This window comes from Ovis aries, chromosome 16, assembly GCF_016772045.2.
Source record: "Ovis aries strain OAR_USU_Benz2616 breed Rambouillet chromosome 16, ARS-UI_Ramb_v3.0, whole genome shotgun sequence".
Lineage (NCBI taxonomy): Eukaryota > Metazoa > Chordata > Mammalia > Artiodactyla > Bovidae > Ovis > Ovis aries.
This window is the reverse complement of record NC_056069.1, coordinates 56,469,665-56,485,008: the sequence shown is the minus strand read 5'-3', so window position 1 is coordinate 56,485,008 and position 15,344 is coordinate 56,469,665. Positions and strand designations below refer to the sequence as shown.

The 15,344-nt window shown below is 44.9% G+C and overlaps 1 protein-coding gene across 7 annotated transcripts in view; it reads right to left on the bottom strand.

The window, feature by feature from the left end:
- MYO10 (myosin X) overlaps positions 1 to 15,344 on the bottom strand; it is a 259,943-nt gene that overhangs the window by 174,225 nt on the left and 70,374 nt on the right. The window contains exon 3 of one of the 7 annotated variants that reach the window (XM_060400565.1): positions 9,301 to 9,430. The exons of the other annotated variants lie outside the window; for them this stretch is intronic. The gene's annotated coding sequence lies outside the window, so the exon portion shown is untranslated. The remainder of the gene's footprint in view (positions 1 to 9,300; positions 9,431 to 15,344) is intronic. 7 annotated transcript variants of the gene reach the window in all.

Here is a 15,344-nt window from a genome sequence, read left to right as displayed (position 1 = left end):
TCATTTAAAAGTACCTGCCACAAAACTAAACCTCTCATTGAGACAAAGCCCAGAAACTACAAACCTAGAGTTGGGAGTACATTTCTCCCATTAGGTCAAAGATTCCTATAGTTGAATTAACTGTAGCAGGGACTTTCAAATGCTTAATTAGGGCTGCTAATATTCAATGGCCAAATGAGATATCTAAGGCAATGCAATGAGTTTTTCATAAAGCTTAATTTCTTCCATTTCAAAAGTTGTCCCTTATTCTGAAAATTTCCACTTCCTGCTTTCTGTGTGTTAAAACTGCTTTCAAAATTAAAATGATGGCCAGAGTGTTATTAAGTGTCCTTACCCATCAGTGTAAAAGATGGGATAATCCTTTGCTGGTCTCCTAGAACATCTGGATGTAGGAATCCAGAGGCCTGGGAACCACTAAGCTTAAAGGATCCAGTCACAGGACAACATAAACTACAGATCAATCGTAGCAAAGTCTTTGCTGTATATGGATTTTGTTTCTCAAGTAAAATGAGGCCAAGTAAAACATTACTTTTGATTCAACAGGATTTGGATGAAGTTTCCCCCACGCCAAGCTTTTCCCAACTGTGAAAGCCACCTTGAAATTACTGAAGGATGACAGTCACTTCCAGATGTGAGACAAAATGTTCTAGGATAAACGTGTCGAGTCTCTCTTATTCTTTCTCACATCTATGCAAAAAGACTAATTCCTGGCTCCAGAGAGTCCATTACCCTAAAAAGAAATTCTCTGAGGTTTGGCCATTCCAAGAAAGCACACGTTTCACTGACCATCTTCTGACACCTGTATTACCTTGGTTCTTTGCTGCCAAAAGTAGCTAAAATAGGATAAGAGAGGCTGCATGGCCACAGACAGGTTTACTATGAGCCAGTTGGTACTAAAAGGCGGGGAAGAGCATCGTGCAGGGTTTGCCTCTGCAATGATGCTTCATTAATACATGGCAGGTATTAAGCGCACATGATGTCAGTACATCCCTAAACACTCTCCCACTCCCTTCTCTATTCCTCAAGCCAACTCTGAAAGGTAAGTATGACGATTTAACCAATTGTCCAAAGTCGCAGCTCAGTTGGTAAAGAATCTGCCTGCCTTGCAGGAGATCTGGGTTTGATTCCTGGGTCGGGAAAATCCCCTGGAGAAGGAAATGGCAACCCACTCCAGTATTCTTGCCTGGAGAATCCCAGACAGAGGCCTGGCTACAGTCCATGGGGTTGCAAGAGCCAGACACGACTTAGTGACTCAACCACCACCAAAGTCATTCAGTTGCTGGCAGAGTCATGTGGCTCTGCGCTTTGTCACCAAGTTCACTTTTATAAAACACACCTCTTCAGTGGAGAATGGAATGGCAACCCACTCCCATACTCCTGCCTGGAAAATCCCATGGACAGAAGAGCCTGGGGGGGGGGGTCTATGGTCCATGCGGTCACAAAGCGTCGGACATGAGTGAGACTGAGCATGCATGCTCGAATACCTCTTCAGACTGTCATAAATCATTTCCCTGTAAACTCAACACAGTTGTAACTAGGTTCCTCTTAGGATGCTACAACTTAAAACGTACACAGTCCAGAACACCAAACCCATCCTCATTTCCAAATTCATTCAATATTTATTGAACACTTATTTATGGGGCGGTATTCTGGGAGGCATTGGGGTGATGCAGAGAAACAAATAGGTCTCTATCCTCATGGAGCTCACAGTCCAGAGAGGGAGCCACAATAACCATTTTTTAAAGTTATTAGGGCCTCCCTGGTGGCTCAGGCAGTAAAGAATCTGCCCACAATGTGGGAGACCAGTGTTCGATCCCTGGGTTGGGAAGATCCCCTGGAAAATGGAATGGCTATCCACTCCAGTATTCTTGCCTGGAGAAGCCCATGGACAGAGGAGCCTGGTGGGCTACTGTCCATGGGGTCGCAAAGAGCTGGACACAACTGGGTCACTAACACACACAAAAACAGTAAATAAAACATCTGAGAGAGAACATGTGTAGACTCATATACCAGAGAAGATAATATTGGTATTAGCTGATTAACACTGATAATAAGAACCCAAATAAAACCCACAACCACAAAAAAAGAAGCATCCTCTGACTCAGAGGTTCCCAAAGTGAACGTACATTAACAGGGACTAATTTTAGGAACCACTTCTCCTACTGCTTGGGAAGCACTATTAAGAATGAAACCCTTTCTTAATGCCTTTCTTCTTTCTTTCCACACATAATTTCTTTGCTACAGAAATAAATTCACTGCATGCTCTTAATTTCTGAAAAATGCACCTATTCCAAACCTTTAACCCATCCCACCCCCTGCTTCTCTCAATTTCATTTAGGACTGGTGTTCCCCAGTTAAGTCTTTGGGAAACAGCAGTAGCTAATACTGCTGGTAGGCGATGGTACCTACCAACTATATACAGAGGACCAGGATCTCCACCAGACAACTTACGAGACTAGTCTACATCAGCATCACCACCAATATTACCGGTTGCAGTTACATGCATGCTAAGCCACTTCAGTCATGTCCAACTCTTTGCAACCCCATGGGCTGTAGCCCACTAGGCTTCTCTGTCCATGGGATTCCCCAGGCAAGACTACTGGAGTGGGTTGCCATTTCTTACTCCTGAGGATCTTTCCAACCCAGGGATTGAACCGAGTCTCTTACTTCTTCTGCATTAGTAGGTAGGTTCTTTACTACTAGCACCACCCTTGAAGCCCTTGTGCTAAGTCACTGCAGTCAAGTCAGACTCTGTGCAACCCCCTGACTGTAGCCCGCCAGGCTTGCCTGCTTCTCCAGGCAAGAATACTGGAGTGGTTTGCCATGCCCTCCTCCAAGGGAAGGCTTTTACTAGGTATAAGTTCTCTAGGGTCAAGACTATGACTCTTCTTCCATAGCCATCAGCATATTTTGTGGGCATATGAGGTTTTTCAACTACATTTGGAAATATGATTATTATTCAGGAAAGTTAAAAGAATCCACCTGCAATGCAGGAGACCTGGGTTCGATCCCTGGATTGGGAAGATCCCCTGGAGAAGGGAAAGGCTACCCACTCCAGTATTCTGACCTGGAGAATTCCATGGACTGCATAGTCCATGCGATCGCAAAGAGTCAGACAGGACTGAGCGACTTTCACTTTCAGGAAGGTTAAAATCTCAAACTATTTGCAGTCCTTAAATTCTTTGAATTACCTTTAAAGCATTTTTCTCCTTCCATTTTGATAACTTGAAAAATAGCTTCAGGCCATAATTTGCACATTACTTGCATTTACCTATTGCTACAAACTAATCCCTGGCTGGACAACAGTAAAGACAATCCTCAGCCTCACCTTAAAAAAAAAAAAAAAAGTATACAAAGGCTGGTCTACAGGTAACTAAAAATAAACTCAAAAGACAGCTTCTAGGTTTAAAAGTATTCTTAAGAGTAACATTCATATAAAAGTCAGTTAAGACTAAATTTGCATCATTAAAGAGTGTCTTTATCTCTGCCATCAGAATAAACTACACACCTATAAAAGCACAAGTCAGCAAAGAAAAAAGGCTGAATTATGAGGATGCATTTAGAGACTGTTGCAGGGTTTGTGGTCAGTAGGGAAAACATGTCACAACCCATTAATACAAGACCAGAATACTTTAGAACCTGGCTTTCTTTTCTTGTGTATACTGAAACCAAATCCTGGTTGCACGATTCAGACATAAGTTAAACATCTGGCCAAAACCCAGACGAACAACAAATTTAGAGAATCATCCAGTGGTGTTAAATAAATGTACTTACCTCAGAGGACACTTGTTCACAAAATATTTGAACTAGTAAACTTAGTTGTGTGGGGGGACTTTTATTTTTTTCTTCCCCAACTTGGTCTGAAACCTTTCCAATGTTTCAAAGAAGCTAAAATACATGCCAACTTGAACAAAAGAAGTTAACATGGCAGGCTGTACACATCTGACTTAACCTAAAAACAGAAGCCATTTTGGTCTTAGAGCCTGCATAAAACAAGCACCAAAACCCCAGATGGTTTAGATTCTCTTTACACAAAGTAACTGAGAAGACTGACATCCAAACTATTTATTCAGCAAGTCTGATCCTAATGGCAATTTTAGACCTGGAATTTCTATAAGACAAATAGAAATGCTTTCAGGCAAGTAAAAACTTAACTGTTCTACACTGATATCCCTCTGCATATGAATCCCTCTTGTCTAGTCCATCAATTGTAGGAAAGATGCTTTAATCAAAGAGCATCATCAATTTATTCAGCTATTTCTTATTTATACCAGCATGACATATTAAGTCTGACACTCCAACCCCCAACGGCTAAGCATTTTTTTAAAAAGAATTTTACAAAGCAAAATAAAATAAATTCTCAGTTAAAGAGCCTATGAACAGGAATGGACATTGGCAGGGAGAAAGATGTGGAAAAGCCCCTTCTAGGTGACCTCAATCTACTGGCAATTCTGACACCTTCTAGTGGATGCTCTGAAAAGCTGCTGGAGGAGAGGGAGTGGCAAATAATTTACCCCGGGTTTTTGCTGCCATGTAAAACGATTTTTCATTAAAACAGCAGACAGCATAAAAACTTTATTTCTACCCTGGGGTCAATTTTACATTTTTGAACTTGAAGACTTTCAGGGAGAGGATGAAAAAGTAGCCATTGTGTTCTGGCCGATTCCACCCGCCCCACCCCCCTCACCTTCCACCATGAATTCATACTTAAAAGTTACACTTAAAGCCAGAAGTGGGGGAGCCCCTTAAGAATTTCACCCACAGCTGGCTGGCTTCCTTTTATACTAGAGAGCCAAGTCCCAGAACTGACCATCCTGAAACTGCTTGTCTACACAACGGAAAAGTGACAACACACATATCTGTATAAATGATACCTTTAAAATTAGAAATTTGGGTCACATGGTTGTGAGGACCAAATTGAGAGCAAATGAAAGTGCTCTTTCAAGCTGTGGAGAATTATGCAAATGTCAGCCTTATGCAACGCTGTCAACCCTTTCTCTTAGTGCTCACAAGGAACAGTGTGGGACAGTGACCTAGGGAGACTTTCCAGACGTGCAAACCCTCCTGAGTTTTCTTCTTTTTGCTGACTTCACTTCTCTGGGAAGATTAAACCAAATAAACTCAGAAAAACACATCAGTATCAACGAGTATACACACATGATATTACTGGTTAATTTATCTGAGAAACCAGGAAAGATTTGCAAATCTTTGGTTACAATGGATGGATGGATGGACCAGAGAGACAGATATAGATGTAGTGGGAAAGTCCTATAAAATTAAAATCTACATATAACTTTAGGCACATTAAAAGGGCAATACAGTTGACGGTATAGATTTTAAAAGTCACAAAATAACACAAGTATAGATTTTAGGTCACACATGACATTTATTTATGCTGTCCACAAAGGTCTATGCACACGTAACCGTAGATGTACAGTCCTTCTCTCCAAGCAGATGTAAATTAACTTCCTCATTAGGGTCTTATTTTCAGTTTTATCCTAAGTGCATTCATTCACAAGGCTTTACTGGATAGCAGGTACCCCTCCCCACTGCAAAAAAAAAAAAAAAAAAAAAAAAAACCTCACTTTTTTGCCTCTGGCTTTCAGACACTAATCGAATTTCTTAACAGTTTGTGAATCACTGTTGCGATTCCCTAACCAACTGGCTGACTACTGAATGTCAGCACCACTCTTCAGGTTCTGTTACTCTCTGAGGCTCTTCACATCCAAGCAGGAGATGGCTGCACAGAACCAAGTTTGGCCTGGACCACATATGAGAGGCTCTCTTTGCTGCCAATGTCTCCTGTTTCTCACTCAGGTAACCTTGATCAAAAATGCTCTGGGCCAAGTTCACTCATACAGAAAATGCAGCCAAAACGAGACAACCTATTCCCTTTCCTCTCCCCTATTCCCTCTGTTCACCCAATAAATCCTTGAGTTAAAATGTCCTGTAGAAACCCCCTGGGAACTTCTAGGAATTCTTCAAAAGTCTTTGCCAGACAGCCATTGGGCAGCTGAAGAATCAGAAGTACCCACAGGGCCCGGTGAGGGGAAAACTGGAACTGTGGATAACTGGAGACGTCACTTAAACAGAATCTCAAAACTTCATTACAAATAATTCACTATTTCTTAAAATTACATGGAGCTTCCTGGTGGCTCAGATGGTAAACCATCTGCCTACAATGCAGGGGAACTGGGTTCAATCCCTGCGTCAGGATGATCCCCTGGAGAAGGGAATGGCTACCCACTCCAGTGTTCCTGACTGGAGAAAGCCCATGGACAGAGGAGCCTGGCAGGCTGCAGTCCATGGGGTTGCAAAGAGTCGGACATGACTGAGTAACTAACACTGTCACTTCGTTTTTAAAGTTACATCATCTCTCTCGAAAAACCGCTCCACTTGGATGAGGTTGTCTAAAGTCAAGCAATCCGCAGTGACCATTGTTCATCCCTCTGAAGTCAGGATGATAACAGTCTCATGGGTACAAGGAAACAGCCAGGACAACCTCTCACCTGCTCAGACAGTGGGAGCAGGAGGAACAAGATCCCTGGAGATGCCAGGGCTAAGATCTATGGCAGTAAGGGGCCAACTATTTATTCTCAAAGGCCAAGTAAGCCACCCCTCTGCAGTCAGAACACCCTGTCCTCAAGTTCCTCGGTGTCCGGATATTGCTCCTTGGACCTCCAGCCGTCCCATCTGGACTAGTCCATCCTTCCCAGTGGGAGAGAACAACCAGTCCACACCATCAAAGGATCCTAGCCCCCTCCCCACTAAATAACCCACTTCCTGGGCTGCTTCCAAAGAACCCGTTCTGTGAGCTTTCATCGTTTTTCCATCTCCTCTGAACTATGGGAGGGAAGGGGAAGAAAGGTGCCCATTTTCAGACATGAGATGATAACTAGAAATAGTACCTAAGTCTGAACTTGTTTTAAAACACTTTATTTACCTCACTGCTCTTAACTGTTACTCTGATCTTGAGCTTTCACGTTAAAATATAACCTTTAAAAATATTAATGTGTGACCCACTATAAACCCTATAAAAAGTGGCTGTATATGGTCAGCCATGCTCATGCTTTTTACTTTATGTTTTTCTGTTCTACTTAGTTTTAAAAGACTATTCCTTTTAAATAAAATGGGGCACAACCATACCATGGAATATTATGCATCAATAAAAAGGAATGAAGAATTTACTACAACATGAATGAATATTGAGAACATTATGCCAAGGGCAAGAAGCCAGTCATAAAACATTCCATTTTGTATGATTCCACTGAAACGAAATATCTAGAATAGGCAAATATTAGAGAGTATTTGCAACTGTAATCGTCCTGGAAGGTAAGGTGGGAAGGTTTAGGGGTGACAGCTAAGGTTTAGGGGTGCAGGGCTTCTTTTCAGGGCAATAAAGATCTTCAAATAGTTTGTGGTGTTGGTTATACATCTCTGCAAATATAATAAGAGCCACTGAATTGTACACACTAAGTGGGTGAACTGTGTGGGATATGAATTATCCCAATTCAGCTGTTAAAAAAAGCTACTCTTTGCATTTCAGACTATAGCTCAAACTTCAGAAAGTTACTAGCTAATCATATTCTTTCTAGGTGCTAAAATGCGGCTACAGCCTCCCCTGCTAAAAGTAACATCTGCGAACTATTTTAAAATCTCCATCAAAGATAGCAAAGAGCCAACAATGGATATTTCTGAGTATGACTTTCCTCAAAAGGAAATTTTTTAATTTTCTCTATGGTTTTTTACATCATCTTACCACTGCAGAGAGATATATCAAATAGGAAACATCCAAAATAAGGCTGGGGATCTGGATGCCGACTGGAGAAGGACATGGCTATCCACTCCAGGATTCTTGTCTGGAGAATCCGCGTGGACAGAAGCGGCTGGTGGGGTACAGTCCATGGGGTCTCAAAGAGTCGGGCGCTGAGTGACTTTCACTTCTGGGTGCCAACACCTACTCTCCCTAGTGGCCTCCAACCAATGTTAATGAGACTGTGTACTATTTTTCTAAGCCAAGTTAAACCCCTTTGGTGAAAGGGGGAAAAAATAAAGCTCAATAAATGTCTGAAATGAGCAATGTTTACATTTTAATTTTGGATGCTTTTAAATCAGGAAAAAAAAAACCACCTGTGAAAGTTGAAAAATCTGCAGTTTTAATCTCCCTGGTGTTTTGCTGCTCAGAGAAGGAAATTAGGTTATTCGGACAGGATTTGCCCTACCCAGAGGCATGCTGGCCATATTCCCCAGTGGCCTGATCTCTTTTGAGTTCTCTGTTAACAAAAGCTTCCTGCGACCAGGAACAGCATATGCTCCAGCCCATTGTCACAGCAAAGGGGGGCTTCTCAGCATCAGCCAGCAAACATCTGTCATCAGTTCCTTTCGCAAGAGCAAAAGCAGATGCTTGGAGCGAGCCCACTGTGAACTCTGACATGGCAGGAAGATGGATGCATTTCAGAACAGAAGATCATTGCAGAAGACAAAAGTCCTTGCTGTTTCTCAAAGGGCTACCTGTGCGCTTACCCTCATCGGAGGACTCAGAAATGCTATTAATTATTTCAAAATTATTACAAGAGCCACTTGGAACACCCAAACAGCAGCTAGATTAAAGACTGACTCAAACCTCTGAAATGAAGCCACTGCATTTGGCAATTCTAATACAGGCCATGTGCTGAACTTACCAATGGAATGTTAAAGAGTTTTATGGGAGAATGCACACGTCCGCTAGAAAGGCTTCATCTCAGAAACGCTTTGGGGACATTTTCCCCCTCAAAAATTCATGGGAATAATCAAACCCATCATATTACACAGGGCAGTGCATATTGCAGTAATTTAATCATAAACAAGTTCACTAAGATGTACTGAAGTAAATATTTGAAAAGTATCAAAGAAAGGACCGTTCAAAATGAGTCACTTCTTAGAATATTTTAAAAGTATCAGGGAATCACTTAAGCAAAAGGAGGGGAAGACAGGCATCTGATTCTGCACATGGGTCTCTTTATTAGGGTTGTTGTTGTTTAGTCACTAAATCATGTCCAACCCCGCAACCCCATGGACTGTATGTAGCCCACCAGGCTCCTCTGTCCATGGGATTTCCCAGGCAAGGATACTGGAGTGGGTTGCCATTTCCTTTTCCAGGGGATCTTCCCAACCCACAGATCAAACCTGCATCTCTTGCATTGGCAGGCAGATTCTTTATCACTGAGCCACCAGGGAAGCCCCTTTCTTAGGGAGCCTTGCTTAAGCTCTGAGGTTCTGATCAGGACTGGGAGTAGGGTGAGGCAGGTGTCTGATACGTACAATTTAAGGATGAATCAATCGTGGAGCTCGGGCAAAGGTAGCTCCAGCACTTGCAGCAACCCTGGGTGATGCTTCGCTCCCTGGTACCCTGCTTGCCTCATCCCATGTGGTGCAGTGGTAAAGAATCCTCCTGCCAACACAGGAGACACGAGAGACTCAGGTTTGATTTCTGGGTCAGGAAGATCCCCTGGTGGAGGAAATGGCAACCCACTCCAGTATTCTTGCCTAGAAAGCTCCATGGACAGAGAAGCCTGGCAGGCTAGAGCCCGTGGAGTTGCAGAGTTGGACATAACTGAGCAACTGAGCACAGCACAGGCCTCCTTTCTGGTTACCAGTCCAATATTCCCTATGCCAGCATGGCATGGACAGTGGTTTAAAACAGCATCTTAAAGCTAAGACTATGGAGAGCATGGGAGTTCTAACAGCATCTTCTAAGCATGGACTCACCCTCTTTCTTCTCCGGCTTGGGCACCCCACTAAGGAAATGAGGGCAATACGTTGTAATTGCCTAGTACGGCAAACGGTAAGTTCACAATTTAACTGCCCTTCAATATTAAAAATAAGCACTAACTCTCCAACTTACACAGCAACCTCAGAAGGCGTATGAGCACAATCAACTCCCTTTTGAAAATTCTTCAACAATCAACCTTCCTTGGAAATGGGCTTCACACATAACACAGACTTCTCTTATTTTTGCTGTGCCTGGGCGCGGCTCCCCACTAACCCAGGAAAAAAAAAAAATCCAGTTACAGACAAAACCACTGACAGGTGTTAGTATTTAAAACTAAGATCAGCAGACAGCTTCTGCCAGGATACTGTTCAAGAATGAGTCCTTTATGGCTGCGGGAATCAAAAAAGGTACCTGGACTGTGAGAGTGACCGTTGAGCTTTTAAAAAACACGCTTTGGGGGAAGTCTGTGTATTAGATGTTTTTATTTAGAACAGAGATTTTAAAAGGAAAAAAAAACCCACACACAGCCTGCCAAGCCCTACACATTGGCCCTCCAAGTTTGCCTGCCAGACCAGTGGCATTGGCAGCACCTGAGAGCTTGTCAGAAATGCAGATTTTCAGGCCGCACCTGAGATTTGCCGAGCCAGAAACTCTGGGTTGAGTCCTAGGAGTCAGTGATTTAATAAGTGTCTCCAGGGGATTCTGATGCCTGTTCAGTTCGGAGCATCAACTACCTACAGGTGGCTCAGAGGGTAAAGAATCCACCTGCAATGCAGGAGACCGGGGTTCAATCCCTGGGTTGGAAAGACCCTCTGGAGAAGGGAATGACAGCTCACTCCAGTATTCCTGCGTGGAAAATCCCATGGACAGAGAAGCCTGGCAGGTTGAACAGTCCATGGGGTCGCAAAGAGTCAGACACGACTGAGTGACTTTCACCCAGTCACTTCCACTTACTTTCACCCTACAGGTAGGGGTCTTGGTAGCAGGACACAAGGGTTTTTACCACTGTCAATCTTTGTCCTTTTGGGGAAGGCATCTCCCTTCGTGCATGCATGCTAAGTCGCTTCAGTCACGTCCCTCTCTTTGCAACCCCGTGAACTGTACCCTGTCAGGCTCCTCGGTCCATGAAATTCCCCAGGCAAGAATACTGGAGTGGGTTGCTATTTCCTCCTCCATGGGATCTTCCCGACCCAGTCATGTGTCCTGTGTCTCCTGCATGGGCAGGCAGGCTCTTTACCACTTGTGCCACTGGGATGCCCTCTCCAAATGATGGGGTTGAGGACTTCCCTGGCGATCCCGTGGTTAAGAACCTACCATGCAAATAATGGGATGTGGATTTGATCTCTGGAACTAAGATCCCATGTGCCATGGGGCAACTAAGCCCGCATGTTGCCACTACTGAAGACTGCACACCACAACTGGAGAGTCGCTGTGTCACGACAAAAGATCTCGCATGATGCAACAAAGAGCCCACAACCAAGACCCAGTGCAGCCAAATAATTAATAATTAACATTTTAAATGATGGAGTTTAACAATGGGTCCGTCTAAGACATAGAGGTTCACAGAATCCTGCTGGCTGGCTGCACTGGTTTCAAGTACAGCTTCCTGAGCTCACCTCCGGAGAAGCTGTACCACTGGGTTCCAGGTTCCCCTGTATCACTGGGCAAGGCACAGAGGCCCAAGCATCCCCATCACTAGTCCCTCCAGCGGTTCTGATGTGTAGCCAGGACTGGAATCCACTAGAAGGCCTCCTGCAGTGCTAAAACATCACATCAGAAGTAACTGGGAAAAATGATCCGTCAGCTAAGTTTTCCTTCCAAGGACCAGATGGTTAACTTCAGGCTTTCTGACTCGCAGACTGTGCTGCTATGGCTGGAACTCAGTCTCAGACAAACCAATGAATGGGCACGGCTGTGTCCAATACGACTTCATTAAATGTGACTTTCTTTATCATCTTCGCGTCATTAAAAAAAAAATCATTCTTTTGATGTTTCTCCAAACATCTAAAAATTTAAAAAGCATTCTTAGCTCATAAGCTGTACGGAAATAGGCAGTAAGCATGGACCATGGTTTGCCACTGTGCTTTACTTCAACACAGAGTAATTATACCAACTTCACTTGGTTCAGTCAGGCTGTGTTCGTGACACATGTAACTTCAATACACACAGCTGCCTTCAAACAAGCTAGACGTTACTTTTTAGAAAAACACCAAGGTTTAATGTGCACACAGCACAAACGGACAGCTTGACAACTCAGAGTAATATACTGAACATACCAGTCATCTCAAAAAGCTTAGGCATGCCCTTCTAAGCAACATGCCTCCCAAGTACCCATGCAGTTTGAATTCTTATCCAATTCTTATTCAGACTTACCCAATCAGTCTGAAATAAAAGCTGGACGTCATTTATGCTTTCACTGCAGTTCTAAGTAACAGACACTTCTTATGCAGAAGTTATAAATGAGCCCCCTTCCTCTCCAAGGTGGAGCAGCTGTAACATACACACCCCTCCACTGCTCTGCCGTTCATGCAGCCCGGGTGGGGTCGTCCAAGCCACAGGACACGTGTGGGGCTGGAGGGGTGGACAAAAGAAGCTCGTTCAAGGGACACTGTCTTTGCCTGCATCCCAGGGTCTTATCCTTCCTTCAGTCCCCAACCCGCTTTCTCTTTCCTTGAGGTAGAAACAGGGAAGGTTTCATTAGAAACATAACTGAGTGGTTTGAACTCAAAGACCATTACTAATGGCCTCCATGCATGGAGCTCAGTGGAGGGATTTCAGGAAACTGCTTTACCACCGGGATTTCTCTCAATACGAATCAGAGACACCTTCACAGCATCTCACAGCCAGAAGGAGAGGTGCTTCTAAAAGCCCCGGGTTCTGTTCCAGACATGGAAAGAAAAGGAGGCCGGACTGCAGAAAAGAAGAAGATGCAGAACATGAAAGAACCAAACCCATCTGCAGAGTCATAGCACTGAGAAGGCCACGTCCTCCCGGGAGCCCCGACCTCGCAGGGCAGGGAGCAGCCCAACAGGAAGGAGACAGCAAATGATGTGGGAGGGGGTGGGCGGGATTTGTCTCACGCCACAATACCCACTGAGTCTGTGGTTCTCCACTTTCACCATGAACAGCATCATCCAGGAACCTTGTTAAGTCACGGACCCCTGGACCGCACACAGAGTTGGGGGTGCAGCAGATTGGAAGTGTGACCAAGGAAGCTGTATCTTTCACAAGGGCCCCGATGACTGATTATAGCAGCTAGTCTGAGAATCACACACAGACAGACACCATACTAGCGTCTGCGACATTTAAACCCACACGTTCCACTCAAACAGAGCATCTAATGAGAGGGTGAGACTAGAGAGGTAAAGACCGAGAAGACCAAAAACAGGTCAATTTCCCAGAGAAACAGGAAGACCCATGCACTTGGGGACCCCCTGGACGAGTGGACGGACAGAAGGAACTGAATTCACAGAGACAGGGCATCAGAGACATTCCACAAAACCATCTAAGTGTCCAGAAAAGCAGCTGTACAAGAAAAATCAAAGCCTAGAAATCATGGATAATATGAGCCAAGCTTTCTAAGCTCAGAATGCAAAAGTTGTGCCTTCTCAACAAATTTCAACTTTCCTACTGTATGGATAGGATGTTCATTCAGTCTATGAAACACTTGTGAGCTTGCCTGATTATTAAGTGGCATCCAGAAAGCTTCCTAAAAGCACATCAGGGGTCCCAGGGGAGACTCTGAGTTCATGGTTTGGGGGCAGGGCCAAGGCTCTTGGCAAAAGCTTCCCAGTGAATATACGGTGTGTCGGGGTTGATGCAAAGAGTCTTTACCTCTCTAGTCTCACCCTCTTGTTAGATGCTCTGTTTGAGTGTGACATGTGAGTTTAAATGTCGCAGACGCTAGTACAGTGTCTGTCTCTGTGTGATTCTTCGACTAGCTGCTGTAAACAGTCCTTGTGAAAGATACAGCTTCCTTGGTCTCACTTCTTATCTGCTGCATCCCCAACTCTGCGTGCAGTCCAGGGGTCTGTGACTTAACAAGGTTCCTGGATGGTGCTGTTCATGGTGAAGGTGGAGAACCACAGACTCAGTGGGTATTGTGGCGTGAGACAAATCCCGCCCACCCCCTCCCACACCATTTGCTGTCTCCTTCCTGTTGGGCTGCTCCCTGCCCTGTGAGGTCGGGGCTCCTGGGAGGACCTGGCCTTCCCAGTGCTATTGGACTCATTGGAAAAGACCCTGATGCTGGGAAAGATTGAAGGCAAAAGGAGAAGGTGGGCAACAGAGGACAAGATGGTTAGATAGCATCACCGACTCAATGGACATGAATTTGAGCAAACTCCAGGAGATAGTGAAGGACAGGGAAGCCTGGTGTGCTGTTGTTCATGAGGTCACAGAGAGTTGGACACAACTTAGCAACTGAACAAGAGCAAGGTTGAGATCCCCTGGAGTAGGAAGTGGAAACCCACTCCAGGATTCTCGTCTGGAGAATTTCATGGACAGAGGAGCCCGCTGGACTACAGTCCATGGGGTCACAAAGAGTTAGACATGACTGAGTGAGGGTGTGCGCGCGTGCACACACAGACACACACACGGCTGAGAACCACTCTAGCAGAAGCCTGAAAGCAAGACTGTGAACACAAGGTGATGAAATGTTAAAATTAAAAAAAAGATGGGGATGTTCACTTGCCCTTCTGTTGCCCTGGAGCAATAAAACCAAATAAAGCAAAAAAGCCGCCACAAAGGAGGGACCTGGGTAGGTGGTCTGATAAGCCACCGATCTTGAAGAGCAACTTCAAGAGAAAACACAAAGGTCATGATCAGAAAGGAGCCAAGGATAGTCAACCCCAGGGACTGAAGAGGGAAAAGAAACAACCCTGGAGAACAGCCAGGATGGGGAGACACAGGGCCTGAGAAAGTCAACAGGCAACAACCCCCATCACACACCATCTCCCCATCCCCCTTCACGTTCCTCCCAAAGAAGTAACGTCATCAAGTAGAAAGTCGATCAAGTCTGGATCCAAACCCCACCTCTATCAACTCATCACCGACCAAGCGCGGCTCTCGGACATGTTATTTCATAGAAGCTCCACCTTCATGTCAATGAATACAGCTGACCACGCCTTCTTACAGGAGTCACGAGGACTGAACAGAACAAACGGAAGGAATGCGCGCCAGCATGGTGCCTGCCAGAGGGATGTCTCCCAGGAAATAGCACCCTCTCCCCTGTAACCCCTGGTGGCTCAGTCAGTAAGGAATCCGCCTGCAATGCAGGAGACCCGCCTGAGTTCAGGAGACCAGGGTTCCATCCCCAGGCTGGGAAGATCCCCAGGAGAAGGAAATGGCAACCCATTCCAGTATTCTTGCCAATGACAACCCACTCCAGTATTCTTGCCTGGGCAATCTCCTGGACAGAGGAGCCTGGTGGGCTACAGTCCATGGGGTCGCAAGAGTCAGATACGACTGAGCAACTAAACCACCCCTTTACCCATCCTCAACGCCAACCCTCATGAGGAGGACATGGCTTAGAAGTGGGGTGTCTCCATTTACCACAGCTCTCCAGGGAGGCGACCTTGGGAAGAATGCGGTG